The sequence below is a fragment of the Rhinolophus sinicus genome, chromosome 9 (genome assembly GCF_057876585.1).
Source record: "Rhinolophus sinicus isolate RSI-liver-muscle chromosome 9, RSI-T2T, whole genome shotgun sequence".
Classification (NCBI taxonomy): Eukaryota; Metazoa; Chordata; class Mammalia; order Chiroptera; family Rhinolophidae; genus Rhinolophus; species Rhinolophus sinicus.
Window position 1 is genome coordinate 37722409 of NC_142509.1, and position 20571 is coordinate 37742979.

General features: G+C 45.2%; 1 protein-coding gene across 3 annotated transcripts in view; it reads left to right on the forward strand.

The window, feature by feature from the left end:
- The window catches only part of TMEM132B (transmembrane protein 132B), a 268754-nt gene that overhangs the window by 98326 nt on the left and 149857 nt on the right, over nt 1-20571 (forward strand). The gene's annotated exons all lie outside the window — the stretch shown is intronic.

Here is a 20571-nt window from a genome sequence, read left to right on the forward strand (position 1 = left end):
GGTTTCTAAGGTCAGACCCGCCGTGTACGTGGGAAGCACGCTGACGTGCAAACGTGCCCGTCCTCCAGAGGGAGCAGGTGTGCCCTCTCCATGGTCTCTGATTGGCAATTCCACACCCTGACAGCTCCGAACGCGAAAGTATTCTGGGTAAACATCCCGCATGCTCATTTAGGGGTGGACCCTCCCCCGAATTCATTTACAACTTCGTTCCACTTAGGGTGAGTGTTTGCATCTCCGACTTTAGGACCCTGATGTGTTAGGTTAAAGACACTGCTCCAGACCCCACGAAAGGTGTTATGGGTATTCAGTATATGCAGTGCACTCTGAAAGATGAGAAACCAAGAGTTCTGGGAAAGAGGTGTTGGGTCTGTATGGACTGCAGACCCAGTGTTGTCGGATTTTCTGATTTTGGGGAGAGAAAGCAGAGGTCCTGATTTTCAGGGGAAATTTTAAGTTTCTGTATGTCACTGACGGGTTCCACGTTTACGTTTAAGTTTCTGAAGACAGAAAATGTCCTCAGCGTTGTGAGTCATCAGGGAAATGCAAATGGCTGTCCGGCCGTGAGGATGTACCACTGCACCACCAGTGGGATGGTTACAGCAAAGAGACTGTGGGTCAAGGGTTGGCCAGGATGGAGAAGCTGGAACCCTCTCCCAGTGCTGGTGGGAGGGAAAATGGGACAGTAGTTTTGGGAACCAGCTTGGAAGTTTCCTAAAATGTTCAACTTACACCTGCCCCACGACCCCACTACCCCACTCTTAGGTATCTACCTAAAAGAAAGGAGAGACTTGCTTATAAACATTCAGGACCCCTTTATTCATCATTACCTCAGACTGGAAACAGCCCAATTGTCCATCAGCTAGTGAGTACATGAACACACTGGCATATGCACACAATGGCATGAAAAAGGAACGAACACTGACAGACTCACACGCAGTGACGTGGGTAACTTTCAAATAATGATGCTGAGTGAGAGAAGCCAGACACAACGTCCGCATGTTATATGAGCACTATGGGTAGAGATTTCTAGAACAGGCACAAATGCAGAGACAGACTGACAGTCTGTCCGTAGTTGCCTGGGGCTTGGGGTGGGTGTGGGGATTACCTGCAGATGAACACAGGGCTTTTTGGGGTGCTGGCAGTGCTCTGAACTGGATTGGGGTGATGGCTCCACAGCTGTATAGACTCCCATCAAATTGCACCCTTAAAATGTGTGCATTTATGGTATGTGACGTGTACCTCAATAAATCCACTAAAATATCTGAAGACAAAACATATTCACATGGTCCAAATTTCAAAAAGTATAAAAATGAATATAGTGAAGAAAAGTGGTTGTAATAATTATAATTAAAAAGCCCCCCCTGCAGCAATCCAGTTCCTTTCACACAGGAACCAATATTATTAGCTTTTCCTCAGTGTGTTCAGAGATATTTCCGGCATGGAAAAGCATATAAATAGATTTTTCTATGCATGCAAAATACATATGTTATGCTATGTATAGTTCGCGTTCCCCTTTTAAATACTAGTAAACCATGAATACTATTTTGCAGCTAGTTTTTTTCGCTTAACACACAACATGTCTTGGAGATGTTTCTTTCACAAAGAGTCACCTTTTTTCACGTGCTGTCATTTCACTTCCATCAATGGCCAGTTTGTAAGTGATATCGCCCCTCTGTGGGTGGATACTCGGCTTGTGTCCAGCCTTTGGGCACTACGAAAATGCTTGGCTTGATTGCTTAACCTCACAGTACCTCTCAGCCTCCTTGTCTTTATTTTTTTAATGAAATTTATTGTGGTGACATTGGTTAATAATTATATAAGTTTCAAGTGTACATTTCTATGATGCATCATCTGTCTACTGCATTGTGTGCTCACCACCCAAATTCAGTTCTCCTCCCATCACCATATATTTGGCCCCTTTTCCCTCTTCACCCTCTCCCCACACCCTTCCCCTCTGGTGACCATCATGCTATTGTCTGCGCCTATGGGTTTATTTGTTTTGTCTGTTTGTTGCTTTCTGTTTCATATCCCACATCTGAGTGAAATCATATGGTTCTTGTCCATTTCCGTCTGACTTCCTTCACTTAGCATGATACTCTCAAGATCCATCCACGTTGTCGCAAATGGCAGTATTTCATCTTTTTTTTTTTTTTTTTTTATGTCAGCCTCCTTATCTCTTAATGGAGCTAATGGTAGCGCCTACCTACCTCACATAGTTGGTGTGAGAACAAAATGAGCTAATTTGCATTGAGAGCTCTATGGTACCTGGTACCCAGGGACTCCAAAGCATCAGCCGGCATAATAACTACGTCCCAGAAGAACGTTACATGTGTGTAATTTCACGTGCGCAGGTGTGTTAGTAGGACGAATTCTGAGGAGTAGAATTACTCAATCAAAGGGTATGTACACGGTAATCTTGGGTGGATTTTGCCAAATTATCAATGTTACTCCCTTGAGTGATGAATGAGATTGTGTCCTCGTAACCCCACCAAACTGCACCAGAATCTAAAAGTCTGGTCTTTTGGATTTTTGTCAACCAAAGAGGTATGATGTGGGATCTCCTGGTTTTGGAGAACCCCCACTGACTTTAATGGGGTTCAAACAAAACTCCTTGGGGCCAGTTCGTGCCCTGGGCTCGATGGTATGTATAGGTGGTTATCTGGCAGATAGTCAAAACAGCAATTCTGAGGTCCTTTCCACAGAGATGGCGGGTATCCAGGGGAGATGTCAGAGCTCGAGGCACCAACGGCATCCCATTTACCATTTTTGCAAATTGAGTAAGTGATGCGAGTGGTTCCTCAGGACACAGCTGCCAGTGGCTTACGTTTGTCACGTCCCAGGAACATATGGGTAAGGTAAAACCACAAATGTGTGAAACCTGGAGAAAAGCACAACATCCCAGCCGGCAAGAAGACTTTTGAGTTCTCATCAAAACCTGAATGTTTTAATGCATTGTCGAGTGGGGTGGCTATGTGAGAAGCCTTCCCAAACCAGGCTGCTGGGAAATGACATTAAATGCACCCCGTTTATGGAACCTGGAGGGATTTTCCACTGCAGCCGACTTGTTTTGGTTCAGGCTGTTAGGAAGAAGTGGCAACATTGGAGAAATGATTAGAAAGTGATCTGTCAATATAGTTATTCATTAAGCATTCAAAGGATTGTTATTTGAATGCATGGATTGTGGCATTTGAAAGTCATTGATCCGACAGTTGACATTTATGCAAAGAATTCCAGAAACCCAGGGATTCCGTTATCTGATCTGAAGCGGGCTCATTTTTTATGATGCAAAAAAGGCGTTTGCTTTCTGTATTCTTCCCCTTGTCCCTTTGTGTGTGTGTGTGTGTGTGTGTGTGTGTGTGTGTGTGTGTGTGTGTGTGTAAAGGACCTTTCTGGATTTTGTTCCCAACTTTTCAGTTGGAACTTTCTGGCTCCCGTCTTGTGGTGGTGGTTTCTCTCCTTTAAACACAAGCCATGGAACCTCACAGGGTGTCACGGATTCGTCTTTCATGTGCCTCATGGAGTGAGTCGTGTGCAAACCAGAATGGCCTTGACCCAGCCTCTCAGACCGCGTCTGTAAGGACCTAGTTTCTCGCCGACTTCCGGTCTGCTGTCCATGGTGCTGACCTCTGCAGCGCGGAGCCTCCTGCCCGGCATAGTGACATCCCTCTGTGGTGCCTGGGCTCTCATCCTCACACCACACTGCTCCCGGGATGAATGGAGGTCTCTTTGGGGCGCCTCTGTGCAAGTCCAGAGATTTTCTTTCTCTGTTAGTGGCCAGCACAGGGTCACAGCCCATTTATGACCAAGTCGCCAAGGTTTTCCCCAAAGGGAGAGAAGAGAAATAGGTACCGGGGAGGCAACTAATGCTTGATAATAAGCAAAAGACTCAATGGTGCTCCGGCACTTGGCCTATTCCTGTGCCTTTGAACATAAGAGGAATCATTTTGTGATCTGTTCATGGCTTTTGGGGAGAATTACTCCTTCCTTGCGTGATTGGTCTTGAGCTCAAGAATCTCTATTTCAACATTTCAGATTCCGCTGTAAAAGCTACCTACCCTCCTCGTTGACCTGTTTTCAATAACGACGGTATGAACTCAAAATGGAGCACGCACTGACTTTCTGTCGTCATAGCAACCCAGGTGGTAAACATCAGCTTTATGCAACATGAAGGGGGTGGCAGGTGTTAGAAAGTGGGGGCATTTGAGCAAAGCTGAAGATTTGGTGCCCGAGTCTCAGTACAGTCTGCAGGAAATATTCTGTGGAGTGTCTGTCTGGGAAGGACACCACTTCTGTGTCCCCCCGGGGACAGCTGAAGGGAATGCGTTGGAGCCAGCAGGAGAGGGTTTGGGACCAGTCCCACGGGGAGGGTCCTGTAAGTCCTATCTGATCCTCCCTTTACAGCCACGCGTTTTGAGAGAGCTGTCTGTTCTTGATGTTTCCCTCCCTTGGGTCCTGCTCAGTCCTCCCCACCATCGTCGTGCTTCTCGCCGTCACCTCTTCACCGGAACTGCCCACAGAGGTCATCAGAGCTGCGGCCAAATGCTGGGGTTGCCTCTGGGGAATGGCGCCCTCCTTCCCCCAAGTTTCCCCATGTTCCACTGGCGTTTCTGACAGCACACGCACTGCTTTTCCTCCCGTCCCTGGATGGCTTTCTCTCCTTTCCTGCAGGCTCCCTGTCATCTGCCAGCTCCCTGCACGTTAGGCCTCTCTTGCCACTCTGCACGTTTCTCTTTGGGCCGCTTATTCCAATGACGCCCATCGCCCCCTCCCTTCCGCCAGTGTCCACATCTCTCTCTCACTCCGAGTTCTCTCCTGAGCTTCAGCATCTAACTCGTGACCTCATGGGCATTTCTACGTGGGGGGCTCACACGTACCTCAAACGCAGTATCTTCCAAGCAGAACTCATCACCTTCCCCCAAAGGCTGCCATTCCCTGTCTCAGGACTGTCCCACCCTTTTGCTCGAACCCAACAAAACTCTTCTGTCCTTCCTTTCTCAATACCCCTTCCCCTGCCGCCATATCTAATTAATTTCCAGGTCCTCTCAACATCTCTTGCATGGTCTCTCCGTCCATATGTTGAAGCCCCGCCCCCAATGTGACGGTATGAGGAGGGGTGCCTTTGGGGGGTGATTCGGTTCAGATGAGGACATGAGGATGGGCCCCCACGACGGCATCAGTGCCCGTGGAAGGGGAGGAAGACATGCAGAGCCCCCTCTCTCTGCCGTGTGAGGACACAAGCAGCAGCTGGCCATCTTCAAGCAGGAGGAGGGTTCACCGCCCACTGAATCAGCGGCACCTTGATCTCGGGCTCCAGAGCCCCCAGAACTGCGAGACAACACGGGTCTGCTGTTTGATCCACGCCGTCTGAGTATTTGGTGACAAAGCCCCGTGCTGCCCATCCCTTCCGATACCTGCACAGCCCCAGGAGTACAGCAGCTCCCTGTCTCCTTCCTTCCCATGTTCCCCAGGGCTGAGGCTGTCACAGTGGTGACCAGCGGGCCCAGACACCAGCGGATTCTCCAACGCAGGTTACCTGTTACCTGCGGAGTCCAAGCTCCTCCCCACCCTTGGGTTTGGGGGTTTGGAGGAAGCTGGAAGCCTGGGCAGGGCCTAAGTGATTCCTGGCTGGATGGAGAGCAGGCCATGGTCTGGTTACTTCCATGGGGAGAGTTCCCTAACAGGCGTCTCAGAGCTGGATGGCTCTGTCCCCAAGTCGCTCTTTGCCAGCACGCAGGCTGGTTTCATCCCTTCAGGGATCGGCTTTCTCAGGTCTTCTCCCCGTGGGCCCCTCAGTGCCCAGGTGGTCTCCAAGAGGGAAGATTGGGGACAGTTTTCCAGTCAGAGACTGGGAGAGGTGTCCCTGGGAGTGACTACCACTGAAGCAGGGAAGAAAAGCCCTTTCATAAAACGGCCAGAATTTGCCTGGAAGGAATGGGACTGATTCAGGCAAAAATCGTCTCTTCTCACCTGGTGACTTGTCAGGGTGCAAGTAGGGGACAAATGGGAGGGGAGCCTGGATTTCTAGCATTTCAGGGGTCGCAGGTGGCCTGCCATTCACGCTGAGTACGTCTGCTGTGGGTCTCGTGGGAACCCAGCTGTTTCTCGGGGCTATGGGGCCCATGTGTTTCCTCTCTTGGGGTACACGGTCATATACTTCCAGCGCATAGGGAAGCTGGTCGTGGTGGGCACCTCCCCTACGCCCCTTTGCTGCCCCTTTGCTCCTGGGGGAGGTCACACCTCTTCTCACTGAAACCCACCTGGATTGTTGGGGTTCTGTTACTTGCCAACAAAGAATGTGGTCACGTGGAGTCAACATACTTAGTCTAATGGTTTGCTGTCCGGAAGCAGTCATGGGTCTTGGCGAAAGTCCCCCAATCGCCCCGAATCTCTGTTTCAGGTCTGGAAACGGGGAACAAATCATCAGCTTCTGCACAGTGGTGATAGCCTCGGCCACTAGGTGGCAGTGTCGTCTCGCACGAGGCTCCTGTTTCTGTCGCGGCAACCGGAGAGGGGAGCCCGGGTCCGGGGGCAACTAGGGGTGAACCCAGTGCCTGAACTGGGGTGTCCGGGGCTGGGTCCAGGCGCTCACACCGCGACGTCGCCCGGGGTCTGCCTCTAACTCCCAGGATGCTGTCCTCTGCATCCCTTCGTTCCCAGGCTGACTCTGCCCCACACAGAGTAAGATCTGAATTAAATCTGAGAAAAAAGGGACTGAGATTTCCCCAAAGCTGTTGCAAAGTGATTTTACCGATGACGGGGGTCCGTGGCATAGCCCTGGGGCCAGTGTGGTGAGGAAGGTTCCATTTCTTTCCTCACCTTCTCTGTGGGTTTTATTCTGAGGACTTCTGGGTCATAGTATCAATCAAGATGGATACTGGAGCCCGCCTTTGCTTTGGGGGAAAGGAGGCGATTGAGTGGCAGCAGCCTTGAGACCAAAGGGAGGAAAATAAGCAGAAGCGTTATAGGTTCCAGGAGCAGAGGGAGAAAGGTGATTAGAGCCTGGAGTCGGGAGTCCAGTCTCTTACATGCTGTGTGACTTTTGGCATGTTTCTTGACATCTCTGTGCCTTTGTTTTTTAATCTGTAAAATGGGCATAATGATATTACTTATATAATTATGTCACTTATGTAATTATATAATAATAGTAATAATATAACATTATGAGAATAATATCCTATCTCACAGGATTGTGTAAAGAATAAATGAGTAAAAAGTTAGTGCATGTAAAGCAGTTAGAATAGTGATTAGCACATAGTAGGCATAGGACAATTCCTAGCTATTACTATTATTACTAAGGTGGTGTACCGTTCATCTTTTAACTGCAATACCAGTTATAAATTCAAATATAAGAGCAACTAATCCATATGCAGAACCCTCGAAATGACACAATTCGCATTTTGTAGCTCAGACACGCGGATACGTTTTGCTGCACAGAACAAACTCAACTGTTGCCATTTCACTTGGCAACAGGCACACGTTCTACCAGCTCTCTGCCTTCCGCTCGCTGATGAGTAAGGAAGGGTGGAGAGAGAAGGAACTATTTTCCCCTTTCCATGTTATCGCCATTCAGCATGAGTTGTCAGCTAACATAGGAAAATGACAGGAGCAAGCATAGGATAGGGTTTCTTAGTTGGTTGTGTTTCTTAGAATGTTTTTGCCTTTTTCCTGCATTTGAAGCAGCTTCTAGTTTGAACAGAAGGTATGTCTTCTCTGAGCTGTTTACTCATCGTAGATGCAACACACTTACCTGCCTTGGGTTTGAGTCTTGCCGAACTCCTGTGCGTCCTGGGTCCCTCAGAATTGTGTGCTCATGGGGCCTCCAGAATACGATTTGCAAACAGGGCAGCAAGGACCTGCAGACAAGCATGTTGCTTGTGTCTCCTTTGCTTGTGTGCACGCTTCATTGTCCCATTCGGTCACTTGCAAAGCACAAGTTAAAAGATGGAACTCTTAAGAATTTCAGAGGTGAGGGGCGTGACGACAGAACGTTAAACCAAGCACAGGCCCTTCTTCTAATCCTGGGACCCTGTGCGACTGCATAGATCACACGCCTAGGAAGCCGGCCCATGTACACTACTGTTTTGACACTGCCCGCTGAGGTCACATTTGAAAACTTGACATCCTAAAGTAAACACATTCACCGCGCAGTGGGTGTGGTCTGTTTTGGGCCCCAGGCTCAGATTCTCCAACTTGTGTTTCAAAGGGAGTATGTCAGACTCTAAATAACACATTGTTGGAGGGTCGTTGCTAATATGTCTGGTTTGTGATCCCAGGCATATCCTGAATTTTCTTGTTCAACCTCAGGAATGCTGAGAATAGTATTGGTCGTAGAGAAATCAGCCTTGACTTGATGTAAATCATTGCATCTGGGTCACAGAGGGGATTTTTGTCTTGCTTCCTACCAAGAGCATCCCTGTTCTTCTTGTCAAAATGGTCCCCCGAATGATGATGCTTTGGGCACCACCTCCTTCATACTTCAGGTAAAACTCAGCTATCGGCAGGCTCCCGGAGGGTCGTGTGACTGTGGCTGAGCTAATCAGAACAGGCCGTTTCTCTTGCCATAGTGATTGGTTCCGGGATGGGTGTGTGACTCATCAGAGACTAGGAGCCCACGGAGATGTTTTCTTCCCGGGACGTGGTGACGGAGACCCTCCCAGGTCTCTGCTGGATTCGAAGGGAGGAAAATGTGAGGTTTGGTGATGATAACCTTGCCGTACTGCGGAGATTGAGAGTGAGTCAGCTCCGCTGAGGAGAGCAGAGCGATGGGGGTAAATGCATCTTCATAAAAACTTTTAAAATTTACTTTCAGTGAAATCCCCTCTTTTTGGCATATACCTCTTTGAGTTGTGACAAATGGTAGAGTCTGTAGCCAATACATCCACTGGGGCTAGACCAGATCCATTACTCCCACCTCAGTCCTTTGTCTTGAATGTTGTAGTCAAATCCTCCCCCGCCCCCGCCAATGGCAATCGCCGATCTGTTCTCCATCCCTCTAATTCTGGTTTCTCTAGAACGTCACCTAAATGGAATCACACAGTAAGTAGCCTTTCGAGGTTGCCTTCTTTCATTCAGCACGAGTATTTGAGATTTATCCATGTTGTTGTGTGTGTTCATTTGTTCTTTATTGCTGCCTAGTATTCTATCCAGTGGGTGAGCCATGGTTTAGCCATGCACTAGTAGAAGAACATTGGGGGCACTGGTGATGACATTGCCTAAATCCCGAATCCGGCCAGCCCGGAAGCCAGCCCACTCCTAGCCTCTCCAGCTATGACTGCTGTCAAATTCCAGTTTTGTTTAGATGTGCGTGGTATGGTTTGCCGTGATTTGAAAGACTCATTTTTGCTGTTGACAGTGACAGGACGAAGGGAAGCCTAGTCTGAGTTAGTAAGAGGCCCAGAGCAAACCGCTCCACACCGGACATTCCTGTGCTGCGTTCCCTCATGGGGTGTCCCTGGTGGGTGGTCGGAGGTGACACCACTGGGCACAGTGGGAAACGGAATCTCAGACGGATGAAGTGGCTTGTCTCTGTACTTAAACTGAACCGATGGCAGACCTGGGACTGCAGCCCAGGTGTCCTCTGCTTCTTGGAAGCCCCAGCTGCCTCTAGTCAGGCAGAGGCAGAGCTGTTAGGGTGACTTAGCGAATTTCCCTCTTATTTAAACCATCTCGGAGGTGTCCGATTTAGAATAAATATAAATGGAAATGAGCCCAAGGTCATCACCGTTTCCTACTATTTAACAGCTGACGGTGCCCGTAGGAGGTCAAAATGACAGTCATTAAGACCTGGATAATCCGTTTAATAACGCTCTCGCTACACCTGGCGCCTCACGGAGAAACCTCTCACATTGGCTCATGGGCTCTTCACTTTTGTTTCCCCGAGTGTGTTTATGCCCATATTTCATTGGCCAGAACTCGTCACATGACCACACCGGATGCAGGAGAGGCTGGGAAATTCCCAGGCTGAGCAGCATATGCAATACAGCCAATGGGAAGGGCTTTGTTGTTGTTTTTCGACAGGCAGCCATCTCTCCCAGACATGATGCCTTCCTGTCTAGGTTACGGCCACTCTGCTCACTCCCACACTCAGATTTCCGACAGTCTGTTCGGTGCGGTCCTTCCCTGCTCTGCTTATGTTGAGTGTGGGCAGGCACCTGTGTATGGAGAAAATAAAATGGTGCGGCATGACTTTCACAGGAAGGCGACGGTGTCCCATCCCTCTGGATTTCTGATCTCCCAGCCCAGCCGGTCACGTCCTGCCACGTCTGCTTTTAGTTCTTCCGCTGATACTTTCTATAATTCTATATACTATTCCCCTCTCTCTGCTTTTTGAATTAACACATGTAGACAGCAGTGCTTTCTACCTAAAAGAGGAGGATTTAGTTGCTTGACATACCTTCTCACTTTCCTTCCTTCCCAGTTAGCATTGTATTTGGCTGCAAGTAACAAAAACCCCGGCCGCAGTGCCTTAGGCCAGTAGGAGCTCATCATATTTTATTTGTCCTTTAATCTGTTGTGCTAGCTCCTTCTGACTTCTGGCATTGCTTTGTTAGTGTGTAACTTTGCTCCCCATGGTAGCACGTGGCTGTTCCACCTCCATTCCCTCTTGGGATGTGAGCACAACACCCATGCTTGGACGCCTGCCATGTCTCTCAAGGGTTAATTTGGTTTCCTTAGAGAAGAGCTGAGTTTTGACTGGAGACAAATACCAAGCATTTTGCTTTTCACTCGGAGTGGGGACATGGAGAGGAGGTCTGCCTATAGGGGGTTCCCGTCTATAGAATTTGGTCAGTCCCCTGGCTTTCAGCCATATGTTCACCCTACCCTCAGTGTATGTGCCCCCACTGAGTCAGGAGCCCCCTGAGGACCCAGTGGGCAGAGCAGCCCCTAGGCCCTGTATGACACACACAGAATGTTCTAGCTCAAGGCTTCCTCTGCTATCTTGCTCAGGAACACACTTTCATCCATAACTTTGTGGAAATATTTTATCCTCTGATGGCTCGCCTCCATTTCTCTGGACCTTTTTGTATTTTTATGCTTTTATTCCTGTGGAGTTTCTGTGGAGATGTGAGGAAATGAGTGTACTCAGCCTGCCACTTAAAATCAAATTCCATATCTTTATTTTTAAGGGAAAATTGCCAGTATTTCTCTTAGATCGAATAAGCAAGACTTGTTTATTCTGCACAAGTTGAAAACCCTTAAAAAATCGAGCAGAAACTTGAGAGGCATCCATCACATCACCCCCGCACGCAGACCTTCACCTTCAGGTCAGAATTCAGTTGGGTTTTGAAGGCATGGGCAGCTTGATGAAACACTTCTGAAGTTAACCGGAAGCCAAAAATGGCAAGACTAGCTAACGGAATGTTGGTCAAGAATAGTAATCTTTCCGTATTAATGTGCTAGAGTTACCATAGCAAAGTGCCACAGACTATGAGCTCACAGTCACCTATGAGCAAAGAAACGAAAACCTCACTGGATGTATAGGGTTTGTGTCCGTGACGCTGGCCTTCTGAGCATTGAGCTCCCGCTCCTTTAGCTGACCTCTGCATGGCTAACTCCTTAGCCTCTTTGTAGGACCACCAGGCAGTTGACCTTCAGGCAGTACAGAGAAGTGGAAAGGCTTTGCGACTGGACAGAGCTCGTTTGAATCCTAACTTTGACCATGTTCATATGACTTAATTTCTCTGTAATCATTTTCCAGAAGGGACTAAGACTACGCATGTCACAACTGCTGTGATAATGAACTGATGTAGCAGGTATAGATGGACAGGTGTGTTGGTGCAGAGCACGTACTCTGGCGATTTTCTCCTCCTCGGTGAGAATCGCAGCTCTTTGCTTGGCATAGCTAGCAAGCAGCTAGTGACCACAGTGAAGTGACATTTGAGAAGGAAATGGAGGGATAACGGGATCGACAAGTGATTCGTTAATATTAATGGTATCTATTGACAACCGTGGGAAGAAGCCAAAGACAGACTGCAAAGAAACACAAAGAGATTTAGTCTCTCAAGCATTCAACCAAGGCCATCTTGATTGATGGACATTCATAGAGCAAATATTTATTTCGTTTCTTCCGCTAGGTACTGGAGAGCCAGCAGTAACCAGATGTCATGTCTCTGCTCTCATGAGTTTGAATGCTAGTGGGGAGAATGGATAGTAAATAAGTAAACAAGAAAAAGTACAGGGCTAATTTCAGATGGTGGTAGTGGCTTTGCAGAAATATAACAGGATGAAGCGATTAGTGACTGGGTGTATCAGTCAGGCTTTAGCCAAGAAATAGAAATCACTCTAGTTATTTCAACAGAGGGAATTTGATAAAAGGAATGAGTTGTTTGGGTGACGGAAGATCTGAGGAACCAAATCGGGCCTGGTAAAGCACCATCTGGGAATGGTAAAGCAATCCAGAAGTTAATAACAGCAGGAAGCTGTTACCACCTCTTGGGCTGGAGGGACAGAACTACCACCTACAGGGAGTTGTGTCCATGGTGGGGGCCCTGTATGGGGCTGGGATCACAGAAGAGACACAGTCTCTACAGGCAAATACTACAGGGAGGAGACAAGGGAAGAAATGCCCTCTTCCCACCCTCCATCTTCCAACAGAGCTTCCCATTGGCTGACCACATCCAGCAGCCAGGGAACAAGGGAGCTTGGGAAACGTAGTTCCCGGTAACAGAGAAAACAGGGCAGGGCTGGAGTTGCTGGTCACAGAAGCCCTCCCAGAGCTGAGAGATCCTGACAAGAAGGCGCTGTTCTGCTCACATGGGTGGTGAGCTTCCCTAGCAAGTGCATAGTGCAAGGAGACAGACACAAAGATGGCGCTGAGTGAGGTGGTGGAGCTAGATGGGAAAACACTAGGTTGCAGAGAGTGTGAGGATCTTCTAGACCCTGCCTGTGCCCCAGAGATGACACTACTGCACCGTCCTGATGATTATGAAAGCTTACGAAGGCCTTCTTCTAGCTACTGGCCTCCAGGGCTATGACATCAGTGGGGGAACCCAGGTGGTGCGTTATCAGGTGTTAGGGCCACACTTCGACGGGTCAGTGAGGAATTTCTCTTGCTGGTGGTTTCCAAAGACCTGGCCACCTGGTCCCTTGGAAAGAGAGCCTTTTAGATCTGGCTGTCCATGCCTGCGTTGTGCTGTGTGAGTTAGAAAACGAGACTAAGCTGCAGGAGTGTCACGGGGCTCAACTCTCAGGTGGGTGACCGGTAGCCACATACTGGTCATTAGTTCCAGGTAGGGCTGGCGATGCTCGTGAACGGTGAGTCTGTGGGGTGTAGCGGGTTCACACTGCACCCCCCTGGGCTCAGGGCCACAGGTCCCACCTGTCCTGACCAAGGCACATGCCCACGAGTATCTTGTGTGTGCCCAGCACAGCAGAGATGTCTGTCCATGCACGTGGGGTCACAGGGAGGTCCAGCGCGCCGTGGGTTGCTGCATTCTGGGAGGTTGTCAGTTTCCCCCTGAAACTCTCTTTGGGGCCTCCCTGGGGCCATCTGCTATCAGGGTTGCAGGTTGCAGCGTCCTTCAACCACAGAGCATACCTGATACACTTTGTGTTCTCAGTGAACCTGGACTGGAGTCTCTTCCTGGCTCATAAGGAGGGCAGCGGAGAGAAGCCTTTTCAGCTGGGCCTCACCACGGCCCCCTCATTTCTTGCTCTCAGGACCCACCTCATTCAGGCAGGGGGTGAAAACTCATCTAGGAAATCAGTAGACTGCATGAGGGCTCCTTTCTCAGTCAGAACTCCGGCCACCTGGTCTACCTGCCGGTGGGAAAAAGAATGGTGCCACTCTATGAGATTTGGGGATTAAAGGGGGGCGGTCAGCTTTTCAGGCCATGGATATATTTCCCAAGGCACAGTCCCATGGCTTCCTACAATGCTCCAAGATTCGGATGTCATATTTTATTGCAATCTGGTTCGAGGACTAAATGAGACCCTGGCAGCTGATATTTATGGCTTCCCATATAAGCTTTCAGACAAAATTTTACTGCATTTTACTTGAGTTATGGTGGGACAGGACTGTAAACCCGTTATTTCAGATGAAAGGGAGACTTTGGCCACCATAAAGTGAGAAGGCACAGCTTTAACTTTCTTGTAAATTAGTTTTTGAGAGGTATAAAATATTGACACAAATGAAAAGAAAAAAAAAAAACAGTTCACAATGAAAACAGAGCACATTAAACTTTGCATTTATTTCAATTGCCTTTTCCACACCTGGAAATAAGTCAGAATTTAAACCTTGCCTTGGGCTTTCTCTGAATTTTATGAGGAGGTAAAATGTGAACCTCTCGCTTCCAATCTGAGCCTGGCTGGCTGCATGCCCGTTTGGCTGCACTAAAGGGTATTGTCATGCTGCTCCAGGCAGATGTTCCCCTGTCACCAATTAATTCATGGGCAAGCTCACCTGGAATTACACTTCCTGGATTGGCGAGGGGGAAAGAAACCAACAATAAACTAGTTTAAGTTTAATCTAGAACGATGCTTTTGCATTGCTTGACATTGTCAAAATACCTACTGCCCCTTGGTGGGGGCAGCGGCTAAAACTTTTCTTGACATGAGGCTAATTCTTCAAAGTCATTTCTCCCTCCTCTGTCTTGGATGCGAGTTCTGCCTAATCGATGGGATCCATTTAGAAGGAATCAAGTCTATATTATGAAAGTGAATATATTGTATGCATGTCTCTGTGTCTATGTAATATATATGTTATGTGCAGATATGCAGAGGGCACCAAAAAATGGATACACATTTTAAGAAAGGAAAAAAACTGTATTAAAATTATAATACACAATATATCCCGACAACAAAAGGTGAATACAGGTCACGTTTGACTTCTGCAATTACAAGAGGTGCTCAAAGTGGTTCCCATCAGTGTAACTTGAATACAGTTTTTTCCTTTCTTAAAGTGTGTATACATTTTTCTGGTGCCCTCTGTATATATATTTTAAGCAGGTTTGGGATAACCTAAAGTTTTGATGTCTGCTTTTTCACCTAGCATGTTGTAAACATTTCCTCATGCTTGTACAATCCTGCGTACTTGTTGAAATCATGGTTTTGATGACCTTTTACTGTCTCACACAGTATACTCGTAGCTTGAATCATTTACTTAATCATTTCCCTAATGATGGGCTTTTAGGGTGCTCCCAGCGTGTTGCTGTAATAAATCATGCTCGTGACGAGCAGACTTGCACATTAATCTCCTTCCCGGTTTCTTGGTTATTTCCTCAGCATGAATTCCTAGAAGGAGAATTACTGGAATGGGCAGTTTTAAGGGTCTTAATGCTCAGGTGTGTAATTGCTTTGCGTGTGTCAGCTGTGCCCTCCTCCAGCCTTTGCCAGCTCCTTGGGGGCAGAAACCACATGTGTCTTGTCCCTGTGACGTTCCCACATGCCACGGGGCTGGGAACATGACCAGTGAGTAGTAAACAGAGTTAACAGTCGGAGGAGTGAACAACTACTTAATCTCGTCCTGCAGTAATTATCCAGCACGAGATCTGCCCTATCGATGCCACTGAGAACTTGCTTCCTTTCCCTTTCTTTCTTTTGCAGCTTTGAGGTATCACTGACATGTAAGCTTGTGTAGACGTGAGGTGTGCAAGTTGCTGTCTTCATATGTTTCTATACGGAAGTGATTACAGTCGAGCTAATTAACTTGTCCGTTACCTCTGCGTAGTTACCATGGTGTGTGCGTGATGAGAAGATTTAATTCAAAACCTACCCTTTTAGCAAATTACAGGACACAGCACAGGATTGTTAACGATTTCACATTGCTGTCCATTAGATCTCCGGAAATTATTCCTCTTGCATAACCAAAACTTCATACTCCTTGACCAACATCACCCAGCCCCTGCCCAGCCCCTGGCAACCACCATCCTCCTACTTTCTACGTCTATGAATTTGACCATTTTGATTCCGCTTGTAAGTGGGGTCATACAGTATTTTGAGGAGGACTTGCCTTCTGAATGCCTTCTTAGAGGAAGGAAATACCAGCCCCGCCGTGGTTGTATCTTTTCCACAATCTCCTAAGTACAATTTTGTCATCCTCTGGGAAAGCAAAGTTCACCAAGGACAGCCCTGAAAAGGCCCCCAAATAGTTAAATCCATAGAAAATTGTGTTGTGCAGAATTTGTAATCACTGCAGAAAACACGTATCAGGAGTCAAGGCAGTGGGATGGTATCTCTTTGCCTGTTTTCCTCTAGGGATGTGACATTTTAAACACCGCTATCAGGTCCCATTTCTTCTTTCACAGGTTGGACCCAGGGGCAGAGGTCTGCTTTGGGCAGGGAAGACCCCTGTCAGTCCCTAACCTGACTTACTGACCCGGTTCTGGCTGGGCTGTCCTTAGTTTGCAAAAGCTTGTTGGCTCTGGGGTCTGTTTTCCCATTTGAAAAAAACACATATTAAGAAACACACACACATGTACATACAAGTATATGCATACATCCACACATATACATGTATATGTATATGTGCATATTTAATTTAATTTTTAAAAATTAAAATAATTTCAATTACAGTTGACATTCAATATTTTATTAGTTTCAGATAGCATGGTATCTCCGACTTTGTTCTTCCTCAAGATTGCGGTAGCGATTTGGGGTCTTTTATACTTCCATATTAGTTTTAGGATTATTTGTTCTAGTTCTGTGATTAGACATTTATATAACTTATGAAGTGATCCCCCCGTAAGTCTAGTACCCAGCTGACACCACACATAGTTGTTACAGTGTTATTGACGATATTCCCTGTGCTGTACTTTATTTCCCCGTGACTATTTCCTAACAGCTTGTGTTTCTTAATCCCTTCACGTCTTTCGCCCAGTCCCCCAATCTCCCTCCCATCTGGCAACCAACAGTTTGTTCTCTGCATCTATGAGTGTGTGTCTATTTTGTTTGTTCATTTATTTTGTTCTTTAGATTGCACATATAAGTGAGATCATATGGTATTTGTCTTTCTCAGTCTGACTTATTTCACTTAGCATAATACCCTCTAGGTCCATCCATGTTGCCACAAATGGGTAAGATTCCATTGTCTCTATGGCTGAGCAACACTCTGACATATGTATGTACCACATTTCCTCTATCTATCCATCCATCGAAGGCTGCCCCCATATCCTGGCCACCGCAAATAATGCTACAATGAACATAGCATGCATATGTCTTTTCAAATCAGTGTTTCAGATTTCTTCAAATAAATACCCAGAAGTAGGACTGCTGAGCCACATGGCAGCTCCATCTTTAATTTTCCAAGGAACCGCCATATTGTCTCCCACAGTGGCTGCACCAATCTGCCATCCCACCAGCACTGCATGAGGGTCCCCCTTCTCTACATCCTCGCCAACACCCATTGTTTGTTGATTATTTGATGATGGCCATTCTGACAGGTGTGAGGTGATACCCCAGCATGGCCTCAATCTGCACCCCCTGATGTTCAGTGACACTGAGCATCCCCCTATATGTCCATTCGCCATCTGTGTGTCCCCCTCAGAGAAATGCCCATCCAGGTCCTCCACCCATTCTGTGATCGGATTATTTGTCTTTTGGTGTTATGTTGTATGAATTCCCCATACACTGTGGGTATTATCCCCCATCGGATGTATCACTGGTGAATAGCTTCTCATTGAGTACGTTGTGTCCTTGTTGATGGTTTCCTTTGCTGTGCAAAAACTTCCCAGTTTGATGTAGTCCCATTTGTTTATTTTCTCTTTTGTTTCCCCCAGCCAAGGAGATCCATTAAAAAAAAAAAAATCACTAAGAGCAATGTTAGAGAGTTTACTGCCTATGTTTTCTTCAGGAATTTTATGGTTTTGAGTCTTACATTTAAGGCTTTAATCCATTTAGAGTTTATTCTTGTATATGGTCTAAGAAAGTTGTCTACTTTTACCCTTTTACACATTATCTGTCCAGTTTTCCCAGTACCACTTATTGAAGAGACTGTCTCTATCCTGTTGTATATTCTTTCCTCCTTTCTCATAAATTAAATGACCATATAGGCATGGGTTTATTTCTGGGCTCTCTGTTCTGTTCTGTTGATCGATGTGTCTTCTTTTATGCCAATACCATGCTGTTTTGATTACTATAGCCTTGTAGTATAGTTTGATATCAGGTAACATGGTATTTCCAACTTTGTTCTTCTTTCTCAAGATTGCTGTGGCTATTCGGGGTCTTTTGTGGTTTCATATAAATTTTAGGATTATTTGTTCTAGTTCTGTGAAAAATGCCATTGGTATTTTGATAGGGATCGCACTGAATCTATAGATTGCTTTGGGTAGCATGGACATTTTAACAATGTTAATTCTTCCTATCCATGAGCATAATATATGCTTTCATATATTTGTATCTTCTTCAGTTTCTTTCTTCACTGTCTTATAATTTTCTGAGCACATTACTTTTACCTCCTTGGTTAAGTTTATTCCTAGGACTTTTATTTTTTTGATACAATTGTAAATGGGATTATTTTCTTAATTTCTTTTTTGATAGTTTTTTATTGGTGTATAAAAAATGTAACCAATTTCTGAATATTAACTTGCCATCCTGCTACTTTACTGAATTCATTTATCAATTCTGATAGTTTTTTGGTGGACTCTTCAGGGTTTTCTATAAATAGTATCATGTTATGTTCAAATAATATTTTAACTTTTTCCTTTCCAATTCAGGTGAATTTATTTCTTTTTCTTGTCTGATTTCTGTGGCTAGCCCTTCCAGTACTGCGTTGAATAAAAGTCGTGAAAGTAGACATCCTTGTCTTGTTCTTGATCTTAAGGAAAATGCTTTTAGCTTTTCACCATTGAGTATGATGTTAACTGTGGGTTTGTCATATATGGCCTTTATGGTGTTGAGGTATGTTCCCTCAATTCCCACTTTGCTAAGGGTTTTTTTAAAATCATAAATAGATACTGGATTTATCAAATGCTTTTTCTGTATCTAGTGATATGATCATATAATTTAAAACCTTCATTTTCTTTATGTGTTGTATCACGTTAATTGATTTGTGGCTATTGAACCAACCTTCCATACCGTAAATGAATCCTACCTGATCATTGTGTATGATCTTTTCATACATATTGCTGACTTCAGCTTGCTAATGTTTTGTTGTGGATTGTTGTATCTATGTTCATCAAGCATATTGGCCTATAATTTTCTTTGTTTGCAATGTCTTTATCTGGTTTTGGATTCGGGGTAATGCTGGCCTTATTATATGTGTATATTTTAATTAACAAAATAATACATTGTTGTAACAAATTTAAAGAAATTAGAAACATAGGTGGTGAAAAGTGACAATCTTTCTCCTTTGGGTTCTAAACACACACAAACAAATATATGTATATTTGCATATATACATATAGAACCTTTAAAAAATACACAAATAGGACCATATATGATACATTTATAATGTTTTATACTTAATGACATATTATAGACATCTTTGCAAGTATAATTACATAATTGTATCTCACTTTTCTTACAGCTGCCTTTTATTCCACTGTAAAAATGTATAGTTTATGTAGTCTCCACCTGGTAAACCTTTAGAATGGATTAAACTAGTAAGTAATAATAATAGTAATAATAGTACTAATAGCAGGTAAAGATGGATTGAGCGTTTATGTGAGGCAGCCCTGCTCTAAGTCCTTCATATTTATTAACTCCTTCATCCTTAGGAAAACCCAATAAGGTAGACTCTATATTTATATCCTACTTTGCATGAAGACATTTGAGGCACAGAGAGGCTAAGTAACCTGCTCAAAGTTGCTCAGTGAGAAAGTGGCAGAGCCAAGATTCAAATCCATCCTCTGGTTCTGGCACATCTACTTTAAAAAAAATTTTTTTAAGTTTTTTTTCAATTATAGTTGACTTTCAATATTATATTAGGTTGGTGCAAAAGTCATTGTGGTTTTTGTATTGTTTTTAACCTTTTAAACTGTAATTACTTTTGCACCAATCGAATATTAGTGTCAGGTGTATAACGTAGTGGTTAGGCATTTATATAACTTATGAAGTGATCCCCCGATAAGTCTTATACCCACTTGACAACATATATAGTTACTATAATATCATTGACTATTAGATCGATGTAAAAGTAATTGTGGTTTAAAAGGTTAAACATAATTGCAAAAACTGCAATTACTTTTGCACCCACCTAATATATTCCCTATGCTGTACTCCATATTCCGATGACTATTCTGTAACTGCCAATTGTACATATTAATCCCTTCACCCCTCTCACCCAGCCTCCCACCTCCCAACCCGTCTGGCAGCCATTAATTTGATCTTGACATCTATGAGTTTGTTTCTATTTTGTTTGCTCTATTTATCTATTTATTTTCCCCACACAAGTGAAATCATATGGTATTTGTCCTTCTCTGTTTGACTTATTTCCCTTAGCATAATACCCTCTAGGTCCATCCATGATGTTGTAAATGGTAAGATTTCATTCTTTTTTGTGACCGAGTAATACTTCTTTTATGTATGTACACATCTTCTTTATCCATTCTTCTTTTGATTGGAGCATTTGATCAATTTACATTTAAAGTAATTATTGCCATTTTACTGTTTTTGGATTGTTTTTGTAGTTCTTCT